Below are 6551 nucleotides of genomic sequence, written 5' to 3' on the forward strand. Positions count from 1 at the left end.
GCTGGGATTACAGGCTTGAGCCACCGCACCCGGCCTACTTTCGATTTTTTTATCTGCCTCACAGAAAAGCGGGCAGGGTGCAAAGGGAGTAGCCTCTGGTCCTCCTGTTACTCGGGCATAGAAATTGGGGTTTTCCTTTTGATTTAATCCTAGGAAGTTAGTATGAATTGCTTGTATGTTCGCTGTCTCTAGACCCTATTCTCCTTCCTCAGCTATAGTCAGTTTACTCCGTCCTGGCTGGCACCAGAATTCAGAATACTCATTCATTCATTCCACAGAGTCTGGCTCTGTTGCCCAGGCTGGAGTGCAGTGGTGTGATTTCAGGTCATTGCAACCTCTGCCTCCTGGGTTCAAGCAATTCTCCTGCCTCAGCCTCCCAAGCAGCTGGGATTACAGGCACCTGTCACCACACCCGGCTAATTTTCTGTATTTTTAGTAGAGATGGGGTTTCACTGTGTTAGCTAGGATGGTCTGGATCTCCTGACCTCGTGATCTGCCTGCCTTGGCCTCCCAAAGTGCTGGGATTGATTATAGGCATGAGCCACCACTCCTGGCCCAGAATACACATTTTTAAGGTGACTACTTTATTGGGCCCTTATGAATTTCAATACTTTTTTTTTTTTAAGAAAGCTATTTGACATACAATAACATATAAAATAGATATAAAAATCAGGGAGTTTAGGAACAGAACAAATACCTAGGACCCTTTTATGCACCTTGTGTCATTCTTTTATCCCATGCTCTGGTCCCCAGAGGTGACTACCAGTCTGAATTAATTTTTATTATAATGACATCGCTTTTCCTAATAATTATGCTACTTTTGGGTACATCCATAAATAGTGTTTACTTGTTCATTATTGTAATTATACATAAAAATGGTGTCAGTGCATGTATTCTGTTCTTTTGCAGCTTGCTTTTTTTTTTTTTTTTCTCCTTAATAAGCCAGGTCTTTGTTGCCAGGCTGGAGTGCAGTGGTGCAGCCATGGCTCACTGCAGCCTCAAACTCCTGGGCTCAAATGATCATCCTGCCTCAGCCATCCAAATAACAGATTATAGATGCACGCACCACCATGCTCAGCTAATTCTTTTTGTTGTTGAGATGTGGTCTTGTTGTGTTGCCTAGACTGATCTTGAACTCCTGGACTCAAGCCATCTTCCCATCTCAGCCTCCCAAAGCACTGGGATTACAGACATGAGCCATGGTGCCTGGCCCCTACAACTTACTTTTCTGTCCAAAATTATTTTAAGATTCATCTACCAATGGGCATGGCTGTAGTTCTTTTTTTTCTCTGAGACAGAGTCTTGCTCTGTCACCCAGGCTGGAGTGCAGGGGCGCAGTCTCAGCTCACTGCAAGATCTGCCTCCGGGTTCACGCCATTCCCCTGCCTCAGCCTCCAGTGTAGCTGGGACCACAGGTGCCCACCACCACACCTGACTAATTTTTTATATATATATTTTTTTAGTAGAGATGGGGTTTCACTGTGTTAGCCAGGATGGTCTCGATCTCCTGACCTCGTGATCCACCTGCCTTGGCCTCCGAAAGTGCTGGGATTACAGGTGTGAGCCACCGCGCCCGGCCAGGCATGGCTGTAGTTCTTTAATCTCCAGTTCAGTGTTGTGGTTCATTGTATGAATATACATCCATATATTTATTCATTCATCTGTTAAGTGGAAATTGAGTTTTTTCTGGTGGTTTGATCTTGTGAACAATGATGTAGTGGCCCTTCCTATCCTAGAGATCTGGTGCAGAAGTTTCTCTCGGGCCTGTACCTAGGAGTGGTAGGCCCTAGGTACAGGGCCTACCTGTACTTGGGCCAAAGGCTATCACATCGTTGGCATGGCTAGATCATTGGAAGTTCATTTTCAGAACAAGCATACCAATTTATCCCTCCATCAGTGCATAAGAGTCTCTGCCAACCAACATCCTTGCTAAAACTTGACATCATCAGACGTGATCATTGTTGTCAGTCTAATCTGTGCAAAAATGGTGCCCTGTTAAAGTTTTCATTTCCATTTCTTGGAATACTTTTTTTTTTTTGAGATGGAATCTCACTCTATTGCCCAGGCTGGAGTGTGGTGGTGTGATTTCGGCTCACTGCCACTGCTGCCTCCTGGGTGCAAGCAATTCTCCTGCCTCAACCTCGTGAGTAGCTGGGATTACAGGTGCCACCACTATGCCCGGTTAACTTTTCTATTTTTAGTAGAGACAGGTTCCACCGTGTTGACCAGGCTGGTCTTGAACTCCTGACCTCATGATCCGCCTGCCTTAGCCTCCCAAAGTGCTGGGGTTACAGGCGTGAGCCACTGCACCTGGCCATTTCTTGGAATACTTTGATATGGACCATTTTTGGCCATTTGTGTGTTGTTTTCAGTGAAAGCTTATTCATGCCTTTATCCATCTTTCCATCCGATTGTCATTTTTCTCTTTTGGATTTTAGGAAGTCTTCATTCTAGACGCTAACCCTTTGTCAGCTACTGTGTGCTGGAATTATCTTCTCTGAGTGTGCAACCTCTGTTTTCACCTTCTTTGTGTTGACTTTTGATAAACAGCCATGCTCGCTGTGACTATAGTTGCAGATGGTACTGTCTGCCTTTGTGGTGTCTGTCTTCAGGGTCACAGTGTGCTTTTTGCATCTTGTGCTCTTTGCATCTCACGTTTGTACCTTGATTTCTGTTTTCTGGTATGAAATGATGGCTAAATGCCATTCTGCTCCCCTCCCCGTAGGAATAACCAGTTGCCCAAGCACCATTTATCGAACGTCCATTTTCTCCTGCTGATTTCTGGCACCCCCTTTGTCAAGCATCGAGTTTATATAGGCACACGTGCCTCTCTGAGCTCTCGGTCCATCCTGTCCGAAGGGACTAGAATGATACTTACTCCCATAGTTACTAAGGATTTACAGTATGCCCTGTAACCTGGGAGGTGAAGCATTTCGGCTGTTCTTGATTCTGCTCTAAATTCTACAATCAGTTCGCCAAGCTTCATGAAAATCTTGCGTGTGCTTCCAGGAATCAACACTGCTACACCATGTGGCTGAGGTTTGGGGTTAAGGAAATTATCTTCACTTTGCTATGCATTTTTATTATGGATAGATAGATGTTCCATTTTTTAAAATGTTTTTCCTGGCCAGGTGCGGTGGCTCACGCCTATAATCCCAGCACTTTGGGAAGCTGAGGCAGGAGGATCACTTTAGCTCAGGAGTTTGAGACCAGCCTGGGCAACGCTGTCTGACCCTGTCTCCAATGAAAGTTTAAAACAAACTAGCCAAGCATGGTGGTGCACACCTGTGGTTCCAGCTACTTGGGAGGCTGAGGTGGGAGGATTGCTTGAGCCTGGGAAGTCAAGCCTGCGGTGAGCTGTGATTGCACCACTGCACTCCAGCCTGGGTGACATAGAGAGCCCATGTCTTAAAAAATAAAAATAAAATTAAAAAATGTTTTTCCTATGCTAGCGAGATAACCGGAGATGTTCCTTATTCTGTTACTGTGGAGAATGTATACACGTATTTCCTAATGTTAAGGTACCACTTCAATCCAGGAATAAACTCGATTTGGTCATAATGTGTTACAGATACAGGCACATACAGAAAGATCATGCTATCGCATTATAACCAAATTAAATAGATAAAGCACATTATGGGCCAGGCACAGTGGCTCATGTCTGTAATCCCAGCACTTTGGGAGGCCAAAGGGGGAGGATCACTTGAGGCCAGGAGTTTGAAACCAGCCTGGGGGCAGCATAGCAAGACCCCATTTCTACAAAAAATAAAAAAATAGCCAGGTGTGGTGGCACACGCCTGTAGTCCCAGCTACTCGGGAGGCTGTGGTGGGAGAATCACTTGAGCCCAGGAGGTCAAGGCTGCAGTGAACGGTGATTGTGCCCCTGCATTCCAGTCTGGGCAAGTTCAATAAGACACTATTTTTTAGAAAAACATTACGACCAAATGTATACACAGTCTTGCACTGCATAGAGACATTTTGGTCAGTGACTAACTACATATCCGACAGTAGTCTCATGAGAGATTGCAATGGACCTGAAAATTCCCTATCGCCTGGTGCTGTGGTGGCCATCGTCACGTCACAGTGCAATGCGTTACTCGTGTGTGTGTGTGTGTGTGTGCGTGCGCGCGTGCATGATGCTGGGGTAAACAAGCCCTCTGCACCACCAGTCATAGAAAAGTCTAGCACATACAATTATGTCCAGTGCACAGTACTTGCTAATGATTATAAACCACTCTGTTACTAGTTCATGTATATACTATCCTATACTTTTTTTTTTTATCATGATCTTAGAGTATACTACTGATTAAAAACAAAAACAAAGTAACTATAAAGCAGCCTCAGGCAGGCCCTTCAGGAGGGATTGCAGGAGGCCTCCATTGGGACAGGATGTGGAAGGGAAGTCAGTGATATTGGCGATCCTGACCCTGTGTAGGCCTAGGCTAATACTGGGCTAATGTGTGTATTTCTGTTTGTAACAAAAAAAGTTTTAAAGTAGAAAAAAGGGCCGGGCGCAGTGGCTCACGCCTGTAATCCCAGCACTTTGGGAGGCCCAGGCAGGAGGATCACCTGAGGTCAGGAGTTCAAGACCAGCCTAGCCAACACGGTGAAACCCCGTCTCTACTAAAAATGCAAAAATTAGCCAGGTGTGGTGGCACGTGTCTGTAATCCTAGCTTCCCGGGAGGCTGAGGCAGGAGAATCACTTGAACCAGGAAGGCAGGGGTTGCAGTGAGCTGAAATCATGCCACTGCACTCCAGTCTGGGTGACAGAGCGAGACTCCATCAAAAAAAAAGAAAACAAAAAATTAGAAAAAGTTTCAAAAACACTAGGTTGGTGCAAAAGTAATTGCAGTTTTTGCCATTAAAAGTAATGGCATTAAAAAGTAATGGCATTACTTTTGCACCAACCTTAGTAGAAAAAACTTACAGAATAAAGAAGAAAGAAAATATTTTTGTACAGCTGTACAATTTTTTTTTTTTTTTTTTTTGAGACGGAGTCTCGCTCTGTGCCCCAGGCTGGAGTGCAGTGGTGCAATCTTGGCTCACTACAAGCTCCGCATCCCGGGTTCACGCCATTCTCCTGCCTCAGCCTCCTGAGTAGCTGGACTACAGGCGCCTGCCACCGCACCCAGCTAATGTTTTGCATTTTTAGTAGAGATGGGGTTTCACCGTGTTGGCCAGGATGGTCTCGATCTCCTGACCTCGTGATCCGCCCGTCTCGGCCTCCCAAAGTGCTGGGATTATAGGCGTGAGCCACTGCGCCCGGCCACAATGTGTTTTAAGCTAAGTATTACAAAAGAGTAAAGGTTTTTTTAAAGTTTACAAAGTAACAGTAAGGTAAGGTTATTATTGAAGAAAAAATATTTTTAATAAACAGAGTATAGCTTAAGTATACAGTGTTTATAAAGTCTCCAGTAGGCTAGGAAGGGTGGCTCACACCTATAATCCCAGCACTTTGGGAGGCCAAGGCAGGTGGATCACCAGAAGTCAGGAGTTTGAGACCAGCTTGGCCAACATGGCAAAACCCCATCTTTACTAAAAATACAAAAATTAGCCGGGTTTGATGGCGCACACCTGTAGTCTCAGCTACTCAGGAGGCTGAGGCAGGAGAATCACTTGAACCTCGGAAGCGGAGGTTGCAGTGAGCTGAGATAGTAGCCACTGCACTCCAGCCTGGGCGACAGAGTGAGACCCTGTCTCAAAAAAAAAAAGTCTCCAGTGGTGCACAGTAATGCCCTAGGCCTTCACACTCACTCTCCCTCTCTCACCGACTCACCCAGGGCACCTTCCACTCCCGCAAGCTCCATTCGTGGTGAGTGCTATATCAGGTACACCACTTTAAAATCATTGATCCTGTATTTTCACTGTGCCTTCTCTGTGTTTAGATGTGTTTAGATACACAGGTATACACTATTGTGTTGCAGTTGCCTGCAGTGTTCAATGCTGCACCTGCTGTGCACATTTGGAGCCCTGGAGCCACAGGCAACACCGTACAGCCTGGGTGTGGGGTAGGCTCTGCCATCTTCAAGTACACTGCTGGATCTGTGGACGTTCACTTACACATGACAAAATCGTCCAACAACACGCACACACAGCTATAACATTATAGCAATATGCGTATAATATTCTATGCATGTCTCAGAATGTATCCCCAGCATTGAGCATTGCTTGACTGTATAATACTATTGAGGTAGGAGGTGAGAATCAACTCCAGACCAGATTGAAGACTGGCTAAAACACAGAAGAGGCACCAAAGGCCCCTCTCCATCAGACAGGTCCACCTGTGCCATGCCAGTTTAGCATTGCCATGGCAACACCCGAAAGTTACCTTACCTTTTCTTGGCAGTGACCTGGAAGTTACCACTCTTTTTTTTTTTTGAGACGGAGTCTCGCTCTTATCACCCAGGCTGGAGTACAGTGGCACGATCTCAGCTCACTGCAAGCTTGCAAGCTCCCGGGTTCACGTCATTCTCCTGCCTCAGCCTCCCGAGTAGCTGGGACTACAGGCACCCACCACCACGCCCAGCTAATTTTTTGTATTTTTAGTAGA

The sequence above is a fragment of the Colobus angolensis genome, unplaced genomic scaffold (genome assembly GCF_000951035.1).
Source record: "Colobus angolensis palliatus isolate OR3802 unplaced genomic scaffold, Cang.pa_1.0 Scaffold43, whole genome shotgun sequence".
NCBI classification, from domain to species: Eukaryota; Metazoa; Chordata; class Mammalia; order Primates; family Cercopithecidae; genus Colobus; species Colobus angolensis.